The 22,460-nt window shown below is 43.6% G+C and overlaps 1 long non-coding RNA gene across 1 annotated transcript in view; it reads right to left on the bottom strand.

Moving 5' to 3' along the window:
* LOC142664595 (uncharacterized) overlaps nt 1-22,108 on the bottom strand; it is a 50,366-nt gene extending 28,258 nt beyond the window's left edge. Inside the window, exon 1 of the long non-coding RNA XR_012851329.1 lies at nt 21,799-22,108. This is a non-coding gene — a long non-coding RNA (uncharacterized LOC142664595). The remainder of the gene's footprint in view (nt 1-21,798) is intronic.
* Nucleotides 22,109-22,460: the final 352 nt, after the last annotated feature.

Below are 22,460 nucleotides of genomic sequence, written 5' to 3' on the forward strand. Positions count from 1 at the left end.
GGTTCCACAAGAGTCAGTATCAGGCCCTCTTCTTTTTAATATGTTTATTAATGACCTTGTAGAGGGGTCTTGATAAAATAAAAAAGTTGGGACCACCGGCGCTGCTAGGTGAAGGAGTAATGCAAGGACTTTTTAAACGGACATCACAGAAAAGGTTTTAATGACAAGGGCTACGCGTTTCAGCACCGGACTGGTGCCTTCATCAGGCCAATAAAGTCACCAGTCCGGTGCTGAAACGCGTAGCCCTTGTCATTAAAACCTTTTCTGTGATGTCCGTTTAAAAAGTCCTTGCATTACTCCTTCACCTAGCAGCGCCGGTGGTCCCAACTTTTTTATTTTATCAAGTCTCTTGTTGGACAACAAACTCTGTTTGCTGTGTTATGGACCTGGCAGCAGCTTCAATGCGATTTTGACACTTACCAGTGTCTACTGATCAAGGTGAGCATATTCCTCACAAGTGTGCTCCCTTGTTTTACCCAGATTTTGCACCATGTGGCGCCGTGTCTCTTTTTCTATCCTGTTCTTGTAGAGGGGTTACAGAGTATAATTTCAGTATTTGCAGATGATACTAAGCTCTGTAAAGTAATAACACAGAGGAGGATAATGTAATACTACAGAGGGATTTGGGGAAGCTGGAGGTTTGGGCAGAGAAATGGCAAATTAAGTTTAATGTAGATAAATGTAAGGTTATGCACTAGGGCCGAGGAAACTTTGTTTACAATTATACATTAAATGGTTAAACATTGGGTAAAACTACCACTGAAAAAGATTTGGGGATATTGGTACATTTAGCTTTAGCAATCAGTGCCAGGCAGCTGCTGCCAAGGCAAATAAAATCATGGGATGCATCAAAAGGGGCATAAATGCTCATGACAAGAAAATAGTTTTGCCTCTACAAATCACTAGTCAGACCACACATGGAATATTGTGTACAATATTGGGCACCGGTGTATAAGAAGGACATGTCTGAACTAGAACGGGCGCAAAGAAGGGTGACCAAGATTATTAAAGGAATGGATGGATTGCAGTACCAAGAAAGGTTATCAAACTTGGGGCTATTCAGCTTAGAAAAAAGACAGCTTAGGCACGATCTAATTACAATGTACAAATATACAGTATAACTGGACAGTACAGAGATCTTACTAATGATCTTTTTACACCTAGGCCTGTAACAAGGACAAGGGGCATCCCCTACATCTAGAGGAAAACCGTTTTCACCACCATCACAAACGGGGATTCTGTACTGTAAGTGCAGTGAGACTATGGGACTCTGCCACAGGATGTTGTGATGGTTGATTCTTTGAACAAGTTCAAGAAGGGCCTTGACGACTTTCTTGAAAAATATAATATTACAAGTTATGAGTACTAGATTCTGGAGATGGGATGTTATTCCAGGGATTTTTTTATGATTGCAATTTTTGGAATCCGGGAGGAATATTTCCCCTAATGTGGCAATTGCCATTAAACTCGTGGGGTTTTGCCTTCCTCTGGATTAACACTGTGGGATTATAGGTTGGACTTCATGGACCTGTGTCTTTTTTTAAAGTTTATCAACTATGTAACTCTTCTTGCATTTTCTCTGCAGAACGGAGTTACTGCCCACCTGCTGTGTAAGGAACTGCAACACATTGACTTAAATGGAGATTTGCTGTAGTTGCATGCACAGCAGATGGATGAGACCACCACTGTGCAGTTATAAACCCTGTACAGTGCCCATGATGTTCTGAAAGAAGTGGTCTCAGAATTCAGTGCAGTGTAAGATCTGACCAGATCTGTCTGGCTTTATACTTTGGAATATTTGCACTGCTATGGAGCTATGACCATGCACATCATAAGATGAAAACTATACAACATTATTATTTTAACAGTAAGGAGTTAAACCTATCAAGAGCGGTCCTTTACTGAAGAACTGATGACCAAGCTTTCCAGCCTTTTTAAGAAAGCTAAAGATACAGCTTGGCTGAGTTAGTAAATGTTGCAAAGCTGAGCTTATCTTTTTGATAACTCATGATATTACAATGAGATAGATGTGGTTTTCTAAACCTGTATAATACACCTCTACACACTACCCAGCCATAAAAACATATCCCCATGTATTTATTTGTTTTGGGATCAGTTAGAGATTGTATCATGAGTTTTATACATGGAAAAAATAGTTTACACTGATTTACCTTTCTTCAATAGAAAAGTAATTCAAAATCTTATAAAGGAATGTTCATTATATAGGCACTTTAGAGCCACCACACCAGCCTTTATAGTTGTATACACACATTCTTAATACATACATTGCAATATGCTTTTATGGATTTTTCTAAGACATTGATATGCACATTATTCTCATGTATGTAATTTTTAAAGGGGTTTTCCCATCAGAGACATTTATGACATATCCACAGGATATGTCATAAATGTCAGATAGATGCGGGTCCCACCTCTGGGACCTGCACCTTTCTCTAGAACCTTTCTCTAAGCCCCGTTCTAGCTTTTTGTGCTCACGCTGACTCCCGGCCACTTCCTGATTACATGGTCGGGAGTTACGGAAACTGCATAACTCACTGAGCTACGCTGTTTCCGTAACTCCCGTAGTAGTGAATGGCAGATACGGTAGCAACGTAGCTCGCATGCTACACTGTTTCCTTAACTACTATTCAGTTCTATGAGAGTTACGGAAACAGTGTAGCTCAGCGGGTTACACTCTTTCCGGAACTCCCGACCATGTAATCACTAAGTAGCACAAGGAGGCAGCGTGAGCACAAAAAGCTAGTTCTAGAGATAGGTGCAGGACCCAGAGGTGGGACCCGCATCTATCTGACATTAATGACGTATCCGGTGGATATGTCATAAATGTCTCTGATGGGAAAACCCCTTAATTGTTTAATATTACATGGGCGCTTACAATACAATGTTGAAATACGTATCATTTGGTAAATACATGCGAGTCTAAAGAGTGAAGCAGACAAGACCATGAATAGTATCCGAGCAATGTCTTTCTTTTCACTGTTTTGCTGGGTCATAATCATGCAAATAAACAAATCACTCCTCTAACCGAGACTGTATGTATGAATAACCCAATAATCTAATTAAATTCAGATGTTTCCCTCGTATCAATGCAGAATACAGAAGGACAATCAGCAGGTGAAGACTATAATAAAAAAAAAAGCACTCAGACAAGTCACATGTCGCCAATATTGTCAGTCACATTAAATCTCCATAATTGTTATTCATAATAGATGCTCATCAGAGACATTTAGAAATGTGTATATTTTCCGTCTATGACATTCTGAAAGAATCTTTTGATAATGAAAGCCAACATCAATGTTTTATATAGGCAGACTGTGAGGTGTAACTTGAAACTCCTTGGCCCACTCCCAATGCCCTTGTATGCAAATACTTTACAACATGTAGGATCTACGTTTATAAAAGTGACTTGTTTGTATAGCAACACTGCTATGTCTACATGTACTGCATTATTGTGCAATTATCATGAAACCCCATCACACTTCTGCATTGCCTCTTTATAATTTTGCTGTTCTATTCCGTGGTTGAGCTGACATTTGACCTGTCAGCACCCTCTGCTTCCTCTATACCTACGTCCCTGGACAATGAGATGGTTTTCCAAGTGAACAAAAAGGTAAGGTGAGAAAGATACAGAAGAGACATCCATATGCAATGGATATTGAAACATTAGAGTAAGATTAGTGCTCAATATTGTGAGATTCCATTCAGAAGAGGACCACAACCTAATAGATAATGTTCTCCGATTTGCCAGAGGTAGACTTCGCAATATCGGTTTTGATCCATTATAACAGGGTCCATGCTGCTCAAACCCTGTAAGGCAACACATAGAGTCCCAACAATTCTGTATTATGGACCCATAGGGACTCTGTGCTGCCTTATGATGCCTCCATGAGGTCCCGTACTCTCCCCTAGAATCAATGCTTTTAGGGTTGGATACCGCCGTAATATAGCATGTCATGGAACATGCCACATTTCTCATAGATTCTGCATGAATCATAGAAGATAAGTTTATGTAAATCTGTAAAAAATAGGAGGCACGCAGAGATAAAGTTTGGGCCCATAGCAGTCTATGGGCACAGTATGTGGCGTGTACATTACTCTAGAAGCCAACATACTTTGTTGGCTGTACAGATTTCATGCACCGGAACATGCCACACAGAAAGTGCAGTTCAATATGTGGGCAGAATGTTTTAGCGCTGGAGGAGTTCAGCAGTTTGATATATAGTTTTGTGGTAAAAGATTCAGTAGAACTTGTCATTTATTCATTTAGACCTTTTGCTCATTCTGAACTTAGGAGCCTAGTGGGAGGTCCTAATTGGTGATTGGCAGCTATTTTTGTATGCACACTCATACAGAGAAGTCTGTCAATAGTTGATTGAGACCGCCCACTGGACTCCTGTCGAGAATGAGTAAAGGTCTAAATGAATAAATGACAAGTTCTACTGAATCTTTTACCACAAAACTATATATCAAACTGCTCAACTCCTTCTGCTCTATAACATTCTGCCCACAGATTAGACAGCATTTTCAACATGACAGGTTCTCTTTAAGATCTCAATGTAATCAGTGCTACTAAAATCAAACCCAGACATTCCAAAGGTTTACAATGAATCATACTTATCACCATTCTGTTAATACTCTGGGCATTGTACACTATATGCAGATAACTAATATTGTCTCCTGATGAACTTTAAGTGTGATCAACTAATGTATAGATCATTTTGTCTTTCCACCACATGACGCAGATGATGTCATTCAGTATGTTGCAGATCCGCGCAGGCTCTTTGACTAATCTCTGCAGCATCCTTTGGCTGTGTGTGTGTGTTGGCTCTATGTTCCGCTTCAGTCAACCAACAACATTCCAGCCACTGCTACGACTGGGTAATGAAATGGAATTGATTTCACATCATAAAAAACCTGGCTGAGCTGTAATTTATCATAATTCCATTAGATGAAGCTGGATAGCCCCCTCCCTTGCCGAAGCCCCAGCTCTAATATCCCTCTCAATAAATAGCTCTCACGGGAAAACTGCAAGATGTGGAAAACTACATTGAAGGACATACTGCTATGAATATACAGGTAGAAAATGATTAGCAACCATAAGCCAGGGTGTGCTCCTGAAATATAACCTGGGTGGGAGTCCCTGAGCTTTGTGACAAGGACCTAAGCACAACATCAGCATATACTTATAAAAATGTCGTATAGACATGGCCATATTTAGAGCTCATGCTTCCCTAGGCACTTTTATTGCTCAATCCCCCTATAGCGATGTTTATACGGTTATTCCTGAGGCAGGAAAGCAGCATGTAAGGGTATATTAAGATGTAGAGTTCATGTCACATTGTTTCTTTATCACAACTATCGTGAAATTGCGGCAAAATGCTGGGGTTTTGCCGTGATTTAGCGGTAGTGATCGCAGTAAACCGTGACATGGCTCCTACGTCTGAATATGCCCCTATGCAGCATGCCTAAAGCAAATGGTTTCCCCAGATGGGGTCTCGGAGCTCTCTTGAGGAGTGCACCTGGATGTCGTGTGCCCGCCCCCCCCCCCCCCCCCCCAGAGTAGAACTTCCGGGAACATGCACCAACTATTACATTGTGTGATATGGAATACACACTATGGAAGAAATAGGGATGAGTTCGTTTTCACTACACTTTTTCTTTAGTAAAACATGCAGTGCTCTCCCCACAGAAATGGACTTGGTCTCTTCACAAGGACAGTGGGGATTATATATCAAAACTGGTGCAAAGGAAAGAGGAGTCGTTGCCAATGGCAACCAATCCGGTTGCTGCTTACATTTTTTTAAATGCCTCTGAAAAATAAGAGGTGGAATCAGTTTGGATATATATCCTCCACTGTGTTTTGCAACGTGTAATCATGTACTGTACTGTGTACACTGAAAAAACGATGTACTACTTCCACTCAGACAGACGTGTGGTGTGGGTGACGGGCAGCGGCAGCACTTCCTTCATGCTCCATCCTGGGTGGTACTGTGCTCTGAGTTCTCTGATTAGTGGAGCGGCAGACATCAGACTCTACTGACTGCTGCTCCAGCATTATATAGTTTCCCACCCACTTTGCCCATGAAGCTGCCGACATGCACGCTGCTCTCTAATCTTACTGGAGATGCAGACTGCCATAGTGCCATGTGTGTTGTCCACATCCCTACTGGCAAATACAGCCCAGTATAGACATTATGACCATACAAAAGGATTGAAAACAGTCTTGCACCTTAGATTAAAATGTCTTTCAAGCCTTCTTTTCCAGTACAAATAGCATGCTTTCATGATTGTTTGGTGGGAAAATAAAAGCAATAGTTATACGATTAATGCCACGATTCTATTATTTGCATTGCATTTATTTCCACACCAAACCATAATTAAATGTGTCTGGTCATGCTTTCAGGGTGGTTGGGTACAGTACAGTGCTTTAGAGGGATAGTAGTACAAATGAGAGCAGGAATGAACTCACCCTCACTAGTGTTACTATCACGCTCTGACTCACTTAAACAAAGCAGGAATATAGTAGCATTTAAGTATATATATATATATATATATGGATGCCTGCTGCTGCCAAACACACCGGCCCTCCTCCTGGACTCTCCCTGCATTCTAGTTACAAATATAGGGAAGAGTCCCAGTCAGCCAGTCTCAGGGGCCCTCAAAAATGTATTTTACTCGGGGTGTCTGGGAGGCAGGATACAGACTTGTTGTACCACCCTTGTTGGTGCACCACTGAGCACGGGTATGAGTAACTAGTCCTGTAGCCCTACGCTTAGCGGGTACATCAGAAAACTCCTAAAGTAAACAATAACCGCATCCATAGGGATCCATTAGCCCGACATAGGCCAAAAGAGTGTTATTTTGGCCTCCGTCGGCCTGGTATATATTGGTATACCTTTTTTTTTAAATAATGGAATAATGTAGTAGACTATGATATTCCACCCCATACGTTAAACATATACCTCTGTGAGCTTCGGCAGGTCTGGAGTCCCCGGGAAAAGCATAAGGTAGCACTTGGCCTGCAAAGCATAAGGTAGCACTCGGCCAGAGAATTCCAGCCCTGGGGAAGCCCCTGACATCACTTTCCATATATGGACAGTGATGTCAGGAGCTTTCAAATACGAAGTACCCTGCCAGAGCATTAGAAGCACTCTGGGCGGGGAGAGCGGGACTGGAGAAGTTCCTGACATTACTTTTCATACATGGACAGTGATGGCAGGGGTTTCAACTACAGAGTCCCTGGCAAGAGCTTTCAAAGCTCCAGGACTAGGGAAGCCCCTGATATCGCTGTCCACGTATGGACAGTGATGTCAGGGGCTTTCAACTACAGAGTCCCGGCCAGAGCATTGCAAACGCTCTGAGCAGGGACTCGGACACTGGAGAAGTATATATAGACAATGATGTCAGGGGCTTTTAACTACGGAATCCCCTGCCAGAGCTTCGGAAGCACTCTGGCCGGGGAATCCTGAATTGGAGGATCCCCATGCGTCACTTTTAGGCCTGATTCACACGAGCGCTGCACATCTCAGACGTGAAAAATTGCTATTTTTCACGTCCGAGGTGCATCCGTGCTCAGCGCTGTGGGAGGCGATGTCACGCATCCACCATAGTTGAGTCTATGGAGGGATGCATGAAAAGATAGGACATGTCCTAATTTTCCACGGACCCTTCACACAGTCCGTTGAAACAACGGCTATGTGAACGGCCACATTGAATTACATAGGTCCGCTGTTTCAATGGCCGTCCCATGGACGTTTAACACGTTCGTGTGAATGAGGCCTCAATATATGGACAGTGACGTCAGGGGCTCCTCCAAGTGCAGAATCCCTGGCCAGAGAGTTGCCGACGCCCTGGCTGGGAATTCCAACACTTTAAAGCACCTAACATCACTGTCTATATATGGAAAGTGATGTCAAGGGCTTTTCCAAGACAGGAGTTCCCGGGCAGAGCGTAGTTGAAAGCCCTTGACATCACTGTCCATATATGGGCTCTTCCTGACTAACAACTCTGACGGAACGAAAATAACACAATGTGAACCAGGCTTAATAGTAATTAATGGCAGCAGTATAAAGGCATGTAAATCTCACAAAAATGTATATCTCTGTATATAATACTTAGAAAATCATCCACAGATCATTATACAGATCAATACAGAGATGAGCACACAGATTTCTTTTGTAGGAAGTTCCTTCTCTTGTACCAACCACTGATTGACTGACATGTAGTGTTCCCTCTTTCTTTAAGAAGAGGGTCTACAGCAGATTTTGCTTAACAAAAAATACTGCTTCTTCATACCTTCTTCATCAAACGAATGAAGGTATTTAATATCAATCAGTTAATAAATGGTAGTCAGGAAGCTTTTCTTTTCAAAAAGAGTTTCTACAGGAGCTGAGCTGTATAGTATAAGGAATACTACAGTTTAAAATATAAAAAATATTAAAAGTCACCTTGAAGTTCCATGAGCTGTATAAATGTACTTAGCCTGCAGCCCCTGGCTTTTATAAGGTCATGTGACTCCATGGTGACTTTAATTTACAATGGGGTGAAATATATCATGTATAGTATTTACAACAGCTTATATACTGCCATTTCACTGCAAGCGCCAGCTTTTGCTGATTGCTGTATTTCAGTCATCAAGGGCAGATTAGTTGCCAAAATTTCTGCAACTGTCCCTGTCATGGGGCCCGTAGAAGTAGTGACAGTCATCGGTCCTGCAGAGAATGGTGTGAACCCACAGTGTTGCCAACGGATTTAGCGTGGGGCTAAACCTGGGAGCGGAATTTAATGTATAGCTAGGTGTTCCCCCTTTAACTTCCATACAGAGATGTGAACTTGGCTGTGAGTATACTCAAGTTGCTACCCCCAGAGTAGTCTACGTTGGCAACAGCTGACGAGGACAGGCTAACTACTATAACAGGAGGCAAGATGCAAGGTCTGGTATTAGTGTAGGTTAGGGCAGGCGGCAGATGTTCACTAACGGTTAGCAAAGCCAGAGGTTGCGTCAGGCGGCAGATGATCGTCACCGTAAACAGGCAAATGGTCAGGGCAGGCAGCCAAGGTCAAGTTCAGGCAGGGTCAGTACCAGATAATCCAAATACAAGTCTCAGGAAAATTAAACTAGCAAGCTAGAGTAAGAGCCCAATTGCTTAGGCCCTGAGCGATGTGGAAGTTACCCTTTTATACCCAACAACTCTGGGTGGAATTTAGCACATGTGCACTAGAGGCAGCTGCATGAGATCCAGGAGCAGAGCGCTGGCGGCATGGAAGGCCACTAGCAGAGCAGCCTGGTAGGAAGGAAGAACGTCGGCTTGGAGACAGAAGATGAGCGGGACGCAAAAATCCATGTGCTTGCTGCCACATAAATGTAACTGATGAAAAACAATGCCGCGTGTAAATTCACCCAAGTTTTCCTTGAAGGTTATTTTGGGAATGATCCAGCTTGTAAGTTCTCTTTCTCAGACACTTTTTTTGTTAAACGTTTTAAAACGCATGTAAAAAAATAGTGATTTTTACATGCGTTTTGGCTGCGCTTTTTACTTGTGACACTTTGTACATGCGTTTTTCCGGTCTAAATACACTATAAAAACACCAAAAAAACAAAACGCTGTGTATGTAGGCTTTCTCATATTTGGAAATATATACTTTAAAGTAACATCTGGCCTCAGCTTTCATGGGCAGAAAAAAAAAAATTGCTGTGAAAAACGGCTTAAAAAACGTGAGTAAAAAGTCCAGCCTTTCTTCTTCCCTTTTTGACATTATATTAAGGAGTGGCTTTAACCTGGAGTCTTATTTTATGGGGTTTTCTGCACACGTAGCTAATATGTTGCTGAATTTTCTGCACTTGAATATCTGTTCCATAAATGTGAATGGGGTTGTTTATGCCGCATGTGCATAGATTTTTGAAAACCCTATTCAGATATATGGAACAGTTGCGGAAATTTCTGCATCAAATCTACCACATGTGAACATAACCTAAATGTGTTGCTTGTAATTGGAATGTGTTTCTCCTCTTCAACATTATATAACATATTATATCTATAATAAAGACGAACTGATGCACAAATAATTATTAAACCAAACTCAAAAGTGTCTATTTTTATTTATGGGTTTTATTTTAAATAATGGATTTGTTACCATTTGCTGGAGTGCAATGATGTGCTTAAAAATATTAAATATAGTGTGTGGTTTAGATATAATTTGTATGCGTCATAAGAAGCCACCACTCCCCATTAGCACCCAGCAAGAAGATTATGCAGATTGAATATTGACAGTGACTGACAAAATAAGTGTAGGGAAATTTCAGAAAACAGCTTCATTTTAGCTGTTTCCTCTTGCAAACAGAGAACGTTACTTGAAAGTGAGCAGAGAGCTCTAAGTATCTTATATTAACCGAGAAGGACGTGGTGTCTAAAGCTCACATAGAGCTCCGCCGACATAGAGCTCCGCCCACAGCTCAAGCACCAGTTAGCTCCACCCACAGCCAAAAGACTGAGGAAGGAGATGTGAGTGATTAGTGGCGTAGCTATAATGCCGCCCCTCCCATACACAGTATAATGCCCCCTCCCTCCCATACACAGTATAATGCCGCCCTCCCTCCCATACACAGTATAATGCCCCCATCTCCCTCCCATACACAGTATAATGCCCCGATATGTACGGACCTAATAGAAAAAGAATAACATACATACTTACCTATCCCCGTTCCCCCGCCGATTGAAGGATCCTTCTCCTCCTCCGGTCTGTGCGATGTGAGTGATTCGGTGCAGACAGGTGCGATGACGTCACTACTTCGCGTCTGCCTTCGTCTAGCCGCTCACAGCAGACTGAGCACAGTGCAGACGAGGCAAAGGATCCTCCACCCGTTGTGGGAACGGGGATAGGTAAGTATGTATGTTATTATTTTTCTATTTGGTCCATACATATGGGGCATTATACTGTGTATGGGAGAGAGGGGGCATTATACTGTGTATGGGAGGGAGGGGGCATTATACTGTGGGGGGGGGCAGCTATTGGGAGCATTATGCTGTGTGGGGGCAGCTATTGGGGGCATTGTACTGTGTGGGGAAGCTATGTGGGGCATTATACTGTGTGGGGGCAGTTATGGGGGGCATTGTACTGTAGGGGCAGCTATGAGGGGCATTATACTGTGGGGCAGCTATGAGGGGCATTATACTGTGGGGGCAGCTATGAGGAGCATTATACTGTGGGGGCAGCTATGAGGGGCACTATACTGTGGGAGGAGTTGATATGGGGTGGCATTATACTGTATGGGGGCATTATACTGTGGGGGCATCTATGGGGGGCATTATGCTGTGTGGGGGCAGCTATGGGGAGCATTATACTGTGTGGGGGCAGCTCTGGGGGGCATTATACGGTGTGGGGGCAGCTATGGGGAGCATTTATATATATTAACAGACCACAGCATTCATTTTGCTAGCAAACCCGTGTATCGGGTTTTCTATACTAGTTACCAGTATAACAGAGAGCGGGCAGAACAGGAAGACTTTGAGGGGAAGCTTCAGCCAATACCTGCAGAGCACTGAGTGATGTCAGAGAAGGCAACCTCACCTGTACATCCCAGTAATATGCAGCCATTTTGTTACTTCCTGGGTTGTTAAGGATCTCTAATGTACATAGAACCTTGGAAAATTGTATTTGGGGAACTAGGCTGGAAGAATTAGCAGCCATATTATGTTAAATCAACCTAGTATATCCATTTTAATGATTATGAACAATTCCCAGTAGTTTCACTTTAGCCCCTTGGCGACACACAACGTCATCACTTCCAACCGTCCCGAATCAAGCGGGACAGTCCCGGGTTTTAACCACTGTCTGAAAAATGTCCCGATATGCCCTGTTGAGTCACAGACACCGTCTCCCTGTGGTCAGCCACACCCCCTCTCCTCCCCTCCGTAAGGTCAACGTAAAGCAAATTGAATTAGCTTACATTGACCTAACTCACTGCAGGCAGCTAACGAGTCACGGTCTGACTGTGGTTAGACCGTGACTCGTCAGCTGCCTGCGCCCAGCATGAGTATGTCGCTCGGCGCAACAGCATTGTGTGCCCGGAGTGAGGGAGCGGGACGTGCGCTCAACAGGAAACACAGCACCGAGCCACCAGTCACTAAAAAACAGACAGACTACTGTGAGTAGAGAAAATGGGGACTGTGTGCATATATAACCACCTAAACTAAGTGTAGAGTAGAAGTACAAATAACACCAAATTTCTTTAGAATGTGGGATTGACCCGGGGGGTCGGCCACAGCTTTATTTTGAAAATAATTAGATTGATATAATATTAAATATTAAATAACTATCTATAAATAACATTATCCAAAAACCCAATGACCTAAACCAGAGGTCAACAAAAGCTGAATGCCAGCCTATCCCTAAGGCTGGATTCACACGAGCGTGGCGTTTTTGCGGACAGCTCCGTGTGTCATCCGTGTATGATGCGCGGCTGCGTGATTTTCGCGCAGCCGCCATCATAGAGATGAGGCTAGTCGACGTCAGTAAATAGTCACTGTCCAGGGTTCTGAAAGAGTTAACTGATCGGCAGTAACTCTTTCAGCACCCTCGACAGTGAATTCCGATCACAATATCGAGCAACCTGTTAAAAAAAAAAAAGACGTTCGTACTTACCGAGAACTTCCCTCCCGGCCGTTGCCTTGGTGACGCGTCCCTCTCTTGACATCCGGCCCCACCTCCCTGGATGATGCGGCAGTCCATGTGACCGCTGCAGCCTGTGCTTGGCCTGTGATTGGCTGGAGCTGTCACTTGGACTGAATTGTCATCCCGGGAGGTCAGACTGGAGGAAGAAGCAGGGAGTTCTCGGTAAGTCAGAACTTCTTTTTTTTTTACACGTTCATGTATATTGTGATCAGAAGTCACTGTCCAGGGTGCTGAAACAGTTTAACTCTTTCAGCACCCTGGACAGTGACTATCTCCTGACGTCGCGTACCGGAATTTTTTTTGCCAGGTTCGGTCAAAAAAAGTTCGGCCGAACCCGGTGAAGTTCGGTTCGGTTGTCCGGGTTCGCTCATCTCAAAGACACTCCGTTTGGATGTTTGTAAACAGAAAAGCACGTGGTGCTTTTCTGTTTACATTCAGAGTTTGACAGCTCTTGTGCGAATCACGCAGTTCGTGACTTCAATGGGTGCGTGATGCGCAAAAAACGCCGAAAGAACGGACATGTCGTGACTTTTTTCAGCGGACTCACGCTGAGGAAAAATCACGGACATGTCAGCACGGCCCCATAGACAAATATAGGTCCGTGCAACGCGCGTGCAAATCACGCGTGTTGCACGGACGTTTTTCCCGTTCGTCTGAATAAAGCCTAAGGGCATGTAGGTAATAAACTAAAACCCCCTCAAGCTGCCACATAAACAGACATGACAAATCAAGCATTGAACATGGAATAAAACCAAAATGTAAAATAAAAGCAGTATTTTCTGTTCGTTTTTTTTTATAATGTGCTTATTATTTTTTAGTTGTTATGCAGTTATTTATGTAATTGTCCTTTTTTTTGTATAATGCGCTTATTATTTTTGTATTTGTTATGTCTTTATTTATTTATTGTCCTAAAATAAGAGACACAAAATGTAACAATCGCCAAAGTGTAAAAGAAAAAACACCGAAACACACCACCGCCATCAACCACGGTAAACCTGGGAGGGAGGGCTGGAAATTTTCACAGCCAAAAGAGGAAGTACAGGGAGAGTGATGAGGTTACAAGCTCCCCCCTATTAGCATAACCACCCCCCCCCCCTTCCCACTCGTATGCTTACACACAAGCCCGGGAACAGAGAGAGAAAGGAGAGGTAAGACGGGGATCAGCCCTGCACTTCTCCTACCTACAGAAACTAAGTTAACCCCTACTTGGCAACAGTCCCAGGCTCAGCGGCTAAATTGCCTGTGAGCCTATGATGACGAATTGGTGTAAAAAAAAAGCACAGAGTGCCTGGAGACACTAGCGTTTCTAAAATCATAAAATTAATGGCATTTATTTTATGATTTTAGAAACGCTAATTTTTCCGGCACTGGCTTCTTAAATATAAAAAGGCCCGAGTGGATCGTGTCCCATATGGAGTTAAAGGGGGTTTATCACAAACATGTATCCCAAATCCACAGGACAGGGGATACATGTGTGATTGCTGGGGGTCTGACCACTGGGACCCCCAGCGATTAGGAGAACCGAAAGTCCCTCGAAGTGCTCCATAAGAATGGAGCGCTAGTGCGCATGCTCGATCATTAATGGAGCTCTGGCTGAGCATGAGCACCAGCGCTCCATTCTTATGTAGCACGTCGGGAGACTTTTGGTCCCCCGTTCTCATCGCTAGGGGCCCCAGTGGCTGGACCCCCAGCAATCACATTTAACCCCTTATCCTGTGGATTAGGGATACATGTGTTTGTGGGAAAACCCATTTAATTTGTAATATCTGGTGTTTCAGATCATTAATTGGTCACGTGCCCCTGCAGCCAATCGCTTGCCTCAGCGGTGATGCTGCCATTAACAGCACGTGACCGCTGAGGCCAGTGATTCACTGTAGCTATGGTGGTATTATACTGTATGGGGTCAGCTATGGAGCACTATACTGTATGGGGGCATCTGTGTGGGCAATATACTGAACGCGTGCAACTATGGGGGCATTATATTGTGTGGGGGCAGCTATAGGGCATTATACTGTATGGGAGGTACTATGGGGGCATTAGTGCGTCCCACACAGTATATCGGGATATTATACTGTGTCGGGGCAGCAGTGGGGGCATTATACTGTGTGGAAGGCACTATGGGGTATTATACAGTGTGGGGTGTCAGCTATAGAGGCATTATACTGTGTGGGAACATTGTACTGAATGGGTGGGGTTAGAGGCGTTGCCTAACAGGGGAAAAATATGCTATGCGCACCGCTTCCATTGTCCCTCTTTACGAAACTGAAAAGTTGGGAGGTATGTACAACATACTATTACATTGTTTTTTGCCAAGGTCTTAATGCAATCCAACGTACAGTTATATTGGATCGTTGAGCGGTCACCGTGTGTAAGGACATGGTGATTGAGTAAAGATGGCTGCTGTCTCTGACAGCAGGCCATCTTTACTCATCGCCCAAGGTGAACACGCACAGCCCCCCTCCCCCCCCCCGGATCGGCGATCGCTGCAATTGGCCGGTTAATTCTGTCCGGCCAATCTCAGCTTTTTTCGGCATAACCCTATCACTGTGCCACAGGGCACAATGATACGTGGTGATTGTTGCCGTCTAGCACCGATACCTGCCTTGTATCCGCAGGCCGGTGGAACCCGGCGCCCCCTCCCCGGTCACTACGATTGGTGGGTCTGCATAGACCCACCAGTCGCAGCCATAGTGGGTCTTTCAAACACCCTGCACCAACTCTACCCACCTCATTCCAGTTAGGAACGGTGAGCAGAGCTGGTGCATACCTACTATCAGCCATACTAACCGTTTTTGAGGCCTGTGTTGCTGACTATCGTCGTCTACTGCATCCTGCTGTCATCATCTGCATCCTGCTGTCATAATCAACTGTGCTGCTGGTTTTTTGTTTTTTTTAGCAGCAGCACTGTGATCTGTCCCTAAATTTCCTGTCCCAGACCCTTTTTTTTTTCTACCTGTACCAATTTCCTGTGTGAGTCCTGATCAGTAACCGCCATCACTGAACAGTATTTGTGCTCATTTTTTGTGCAGTTTTCTCGATTTTGGGCCTATTTTTACAGGACCATTTTCTTGCTGACGCAGGTTTTTTTGGCCTTTTATAAAACTGTAAAAAAAAAAGTGAAAAGTAAAACCTGCTTAGGTAGGAGGTTAGTGTAAATTTACTGTAGTATATTTTTTATGCTACCGTTTTGTTCGTTAGCATCAGTTAGTGATACTGTAGCGTTACAGGATTAGTGTCAGTTAGTGATACCGTAGCGTTACAGGATTAGTGTCAGTTAATAACGGATGTTCAGTTTGGTTTTTGCTGATGTTCGTTCACTAAATTTTACAATTCCATAGTTTTAGTTTAAATTTACTGTAGTATGTTTTTTATACTACAGTTAGGGATAATTTGTTAGTGCCAGGAAGTCAGAACTTTTTTTTGCAGTTTTATATTGCCATCATTTTTTTTTACTGAAGTTTATTCAGTACATTTTATTCTCCAATTTTTATTTTTTATTTTGTACATTTATACTCGTGTAGAAGCACAACACAAACAACCCCCTGTGTAAAAAATAAATTGAGTATTATACTAAATGTCCCAATCATCCCAAAGGGCCTATTCAGCAGAGGAGGCATACGCCCTCCTGGCCTCTGACACTGATTCTGCCAGCGAGGTAGAAGAGGAATTTGCTCATACACCTTGTCCTCTTTCTCATCATCCGGTGATGAGGAACCACCGCAAAGTCGTCCCAGAACATCAGCTGAAGAAACCCCCCAAATTAGTGAGCTCATGTGGAACCAATCCCCGAAAATTTTCAGCCTCAGATCCCTGATTTCATGGGCAACACCGGAATTAATTTTGAGACTGAAGCCTCACAGAAATAAGTTTTTATAAAGGTTTTTTTCAGTGAGGAATTTGTGAATTTATTGGTGGCCCAGACCAATTTGTACGCCCAGGACTTTATTGCCCGGAACCCCACGTCATCATATACTAGACCCCTAAGGTGGACCCCCGTAGATGCAGCGGATATGAGGAAATTTTGGGGCCTGTTGCTGCATATGGGTCTAGTGAAGAAGCCAAAGATTAGGCAATACTGGAGTACAGATGTTTTGTACAACACCCCAACTTACCGCATGGCCATAAACCAGACTCGCTTTGAAGCAATTTCAAAGTTTTTGCATGATAATGCACAGTGCCTGCCCCGTGATGACCCCCCATATCACCGCCTATTTAAAATCAGGCCAGTCATTGATCATTTTAGCACCAAATTTAGCCAAGTGTACACCCATGAAAAGATCATTTCAATAGACGAGTCCCTTGTACATTTTAAGGGGAGGCTAAAATTTCTCCAATACCTGCCAAGTAAGAGGGCAAGGTATGGGATAAAAATGTACAAGCTTTTCTAGAGTAGCTCAGGGTACAGGTTTCAGATTTATGAAGGAAAGCACTCCAGGATTGAACCTCCAGAATGTCCCCTGTCCCGGGAGTTAGTGGGAAAATTGTGTGGGATTTGGTGCACCCACTGCTGGACCAGGGTTACCATTTTTACGTGGATAACTTCTACATCAGCATCCCATTATTAAAGTGCCTCTCCACCAGAAATACTGCAGCACGCGACACCGTGCGCAAAAACCAGAGAGGCCTCACTAAAACACTGGCCAATGTGTCAGAAGGGGTGAGAGCAGGGCATTATGCAGCGAGAACGTGTTGTTCATCAAGTACAAGGTCAAGAGGGACGTCCTTATCTTGACCACAAAACATGGAAATGGCAGCAGGGGTCACCCCTGTCCCTGTACGAGGCACCAGTGTAGTGACCCCCAAGCCAGATTGCATCCTGGGTAATACATTTGAGGGGTTGATCTTTCAGATGAAGTGCTGAAGCCGTATAGCGTAATGCGGAAGAAAAGGGTTTGGTACAAAAAAGTGGCCGTGTACATTGTACAGATGGCATTGTATAATCTTACGTGCTATGTGCAGGCCGGGCAGGGACATATCTTCAGTTTTGAGAGCTGGTTATCAAGGCACATCTTTTTGGAGACCAGGAAGGAGAGGGCCCAAGCACATCTGTTGGAAGCGAGGCCACAGGGCAGCACTTTCCCAGCGATGTTCCCCAAACTGCAAAGAATGGCAGGTCCCAAAAAAGGTGCAGAGTGTGTAACAAAAGGGGCATCAGAAAGGACACCACTTGTCAGTGCGATACCTGCTCAGAAAAACCTGGCCTGTGCATAATAGAGTGTTTCAAAGTATACCACACATCTATGAATTATTAATTTTATTATTCTTGTACCCTTTTTTATACCACCTTATTATACCTTGATGTACTCCGCACAGCTTACATATGCCCCCACAATTAAAAATTAAAATACCAGCAATACCCCCAAAAAATACTACTTCTTATTTTTACCCGTAGCTGGAGATACCCTGAGGAATGTAGTTTCTAAAATGGGGTCACTTTTAGAGGGTTTCTACTGTTTTGGTCCCACAGGAGCTTTGCCAATTCGACATGGCACCTGAAACCAATACAGCAAAATCTGCACGCCAAAAAACACTCCTTCCATTCTCAGCCATACCGTGTGCCCAAACATCAGTTTAGGACCACATATGGGGTATTTCCATGCTCAGAAGAAATTGCTTCAGGTCTAAATGCTCACTATACCCCTAGATAAAATGGGGTAACTTTTAGGGGGCTTTCACTGTTTTGATCTTTCAGGGGCTTCGCAAATGCATCATGGCGCCGCAAACCATTTCAGCAAAATCCAAATAATGATCCTTCCCTTCTATGCCCTGCCGTGTGTCCGAACAGCTATTTATGTCCACATATGGGATATTTCCATGCTCAGGAGAAATTGCTTTACCAATTTTGGGGTGCTTTTTCTCCTTTAGACGTTGTGAAAATGAAAAAAACTAAGCTAAAACTACATCTTATGGGAAAAAACGTAGATTTTCATTTTCACGGCCTACTTCCAATTAATTCTGCAAAAAAACCTGTGGTGTCAAAATGCTCACTATACTCCTAGATAAATGCCATAAGGGGTGTAGTTTACAAAATGGATCACTTTTGGGGGGTTTCCACTGTTTTGATCCCTCAGGGGCTTTACAAATGCGACATGGCACCTGAAAACCATTCCAGCAAATTTTGAGCTCCAATAGCCAATTGGCGCTCCTTCCTTTCTGAAGGCTGCAATGTGTTCAAACATCAGTTTATGACCACATATGGGGTATTGCCATAATCGAGAGAAATTGCTTTACAAACGGTGGTGTGCTTTTTCTCCTTTATGACTTGTAAAAATGAAAACATTATATGTTTTATTGGAATAATATAGATTTTCATGTTTACGGTTTATTTCAAAGAAATTTAGCAAAAAACCTGTGGGGTCAAAATGCTCACTATACCACTAGATTAATTCCTTGGGGTGTAGTTTCCATAATGGTGTGTTTTTGGGGTGTTTCCTATGTTTTGGCACTGCACGACTATTTCAAACCTGACATGATGCCTAAAATATTTCCTATTTCCTAATAGAAAAAGGGCCTGAAAATCCACTAGTTGCTCCTTTGCTTCTGAGGCCTGTGTTTCAGTCCATTAGCACACTAGGGCCACATGTGGGATATTTCTAAAAACTGCAGAATCTGGGCAATAAATATTGAGTTGCATTTCTCGGGTAAAACCTTTTGTGTTACAGAATTTTTTTTATTACAAATGAATTTTGGCAAAAAAAAAAAAATTTTTACATTTCACCTCTACTTGGCTTCAATTCCTGGCAAACATGAATACTGATGATGCTCACTTCAAGAAGGGGCACATAGTATAAAATCAAGAGCATGGGTAGGACTGGTACACTGTGCATAGACTCTTTAGTGTGCAAACGGCAGCAGAGTCATTGCCATGCAGGCAACCCTTCGGGAAATACAACCTTACTTTCACGCATGTGCAGTCATCACACCATTCTGATGGTGACACAGCTTTTGGAGGGAAAAAAGGTCTAAACTACATGAATAATAATCGTTTTCTTTTCCTCCTCCCTCCTCTGCCACCAGCCATCTCTGCAGTTTTTGGCAAGTAAAAGACAGTACACATCCAGCCATCTGCTGGTGGCTCAAGTTCTTGCTCAACTAACTGTTGTTAGTGACACTGAATTTTCTTTTCCAGCTAGTTGATTTGAAGGTTTCAGCAAATTGATGGAATAATCGCAGCTGAGGTGGACGAACCCAAAAGTCATGTTGCAGGGAACAACACAGCTTGCTCCCTAGATTCTTCAGTCTCTGCCCATGTATATTCCACTATGACCTGCATCACAAACTGTGGTCAGGGCTAATAAACGTATGTTTTTCATGAGCCAGTGTGTCAACTGAGCGGCGAAGGAGAGAAATGCACCTCAACAAAGCAATGAAGCAGAGCTGGTAAAACTGCTGCATATGGCAAGCGTCACATAACCTTTAGTTTGTTTGCATGTTCCCTGCCCTCCTTGCAGGATTAATCTTCACATTCCCCCAACAGAAATATGCCCTGCTTGCCCAGCGTCACAGAGAGATGCAGCCTGGTCAGAAGGACATACAGTGTGTAATTTTAATAGTATTTTTTCTATTAACCCTTATAGCATGTCAACTAGACATGTCATACAATTTTGATTGCAAAGGGTACCATGAGACCCAACAAATCCCATGAGATAGGTTTCCCTGGCTCTTTGTTCTCGTCAGAGAGTTTCCCATCCATGTATGTGGGAGAGTGAAAAGCTTGTTTTTTTCTTTATCAACAATTTATTTCTATGGAACGTGGCTGCACACACCGTGCCAGGACCCAAGGTGCTACCAACCTCAATCAATCTCTTTTTTATTGTATATCGAACTGATATGCCATAAGGGCAGTGGCGTAACTACTGCTGTAGCAGCCATAGTGGCTGCAACGGGGCCCGCAGCATGAGGGGGCCTGTGCCGCACGCCGGCAAGCCCGCCCCCCCATGGCCGGAGGCACTTCTAGCCGCTGCTATGGCTGCTACAGCGCGGCGCCACTGAACACTATGGCAGAGCAGGGAGGTATCTCCCCGATCTGCCATTAAAAGGGTTGTTCCTAAAAAAACACATGTATCCCTTATCCACAGGACCCCCAGCGAAAAGGAGAACAGGGGACCACAAAGTCCCCTGGAGTTCTCCATGAGAAACCTCAGACTTCCCGGGTCTGTGTTGGCAGCTCAGTAGAAATGAATGGAGCATCGGTAACGCTTTTGCGTATGCGTGACCAGCGCTCCTATTATTTTTATTGAGCTGCCAGACGCAGACCCCGGTAGTCCGTGGTTTCTTATGGAGGACTTTCGGTCCCCCGTTCTCCTTATCGATGGGTGTCCCAGCGATCACGCATGTATCCCCTATCCTGAGGATAAGGGATACATGTCTTTTGTGGGACAAACCATAGGCTACAGGCCATTTTTTTTTTGGGGGGGGGGGGGGTTGGGGCTGTATGGCGTTCTCTACAGGGGGGCAGTATGGTGCTATATACAGGGGGGCTGTATGGCGTTCTCTACAGGGGGGCAGTATGGTGCTATATACAGGGGGGCTGTATGGTGCTGTATACAGGGGGTTGTATGTGCTATATACAGTGGGCTGTATGGTGCTATATACAGGGGGCTGTATGGTGCTATATACAGGGGGCTATATGGCACTATATACAGGGAGGGGGCTGTATGGCGCTATCTACAAGGGGATGTATGGTGCTATCTACAGGGGGCTGTATTTCGCTATATACAGGGAGGGGGCTGTATCTTGCTATCTACAGGGAGGCTGTATGGTGCTTTATACAGGGAGGGGGCTGTATGGTGCTATCTACAGGTGGGCTGTATGGTGCTATATACAGGGGGCTGTATGGTGCTATGTACAGGGGGCGCTGTGTGGCGGAATCTACAGGCAGGCACTATCTACAAGGGGGGGGGGGTTGTGTGGCACCCAGGGGAGGGGGGCCCCGGTCAAAAGTTTTCTATGGGGCCCAGTCTTTCCTAGTTGCGCCCCTGCATAAGGGTCAATAGTGGGGAACACCCATATAAGATATAACACAACTATTGAAAAATTGACAACATTTTGAACACTTTGCTTTTCACTAAGAACAAATATCCCTCATCTTGATGTCATACTCACAGAAGTCAAGGAAGATGAGATATGGAGAGATTTTGAATAGGGTTCTCATAGTGGAAAGTTGCTTTTCTTGTACTTGTGCCTGCCTGAAACATGGAATACTGTTCTCACTTGTGATTGTTTTTCTTCAATTCACAGGGGTTTGTGTGCACTTAGACTCAAACAATTCTACATTTATGATTTATTCTGAAATAATCTTAATGTATTGAGAAATTATTATGTTGCTTTAATGCTTGCGTCACAGATTGACCGATATAAGTGATATAGATAACATGTAAAAATTGATTCTCCCTCCTCATTGTAATTTTATGTGCTGTTACATGGAGCCCAGTATCTAGACTGCGTCATAAATTCACATACAAAATGTGAACTCAGAACTCTGGGGCTGGATAATGGGATCTCCATGGCAACATGAATTCTAAATCTCCATGAATAAAGGCTGCTAACCTTAAGTTACAACCTATACTGTGTGCCAATGAATAGACACCATCTTTAATGGAAGTGCAAACATATAAACAACACTGAGCCAGTCAATATAAAATAAAAAATACATTTTATTAACTATTTACATTGTATTTGTATGTATTTGAGAGGTGAGTGGCATCAGAAGGACGCTCTTTACTGGTATCAGTTAATAAACAAGGTGAATATTGTACAAGTAATAC

This window comes from Rhinoderma darwinii, chromosome 12 (assembly GCF_050947455.1).
Source record: "Rhinoderma darwinii isolate aRhiDar2 chromosome 12, aRhiDar2.hap1, whole genome shotgun sequence".
NCBI classification, from domain to species: Eukaryota; Metazoa; Chordata; class Amphibia; order Anura; family Rhinodermatidae; genus Rhinoderma; species Rhinoderma darwinii.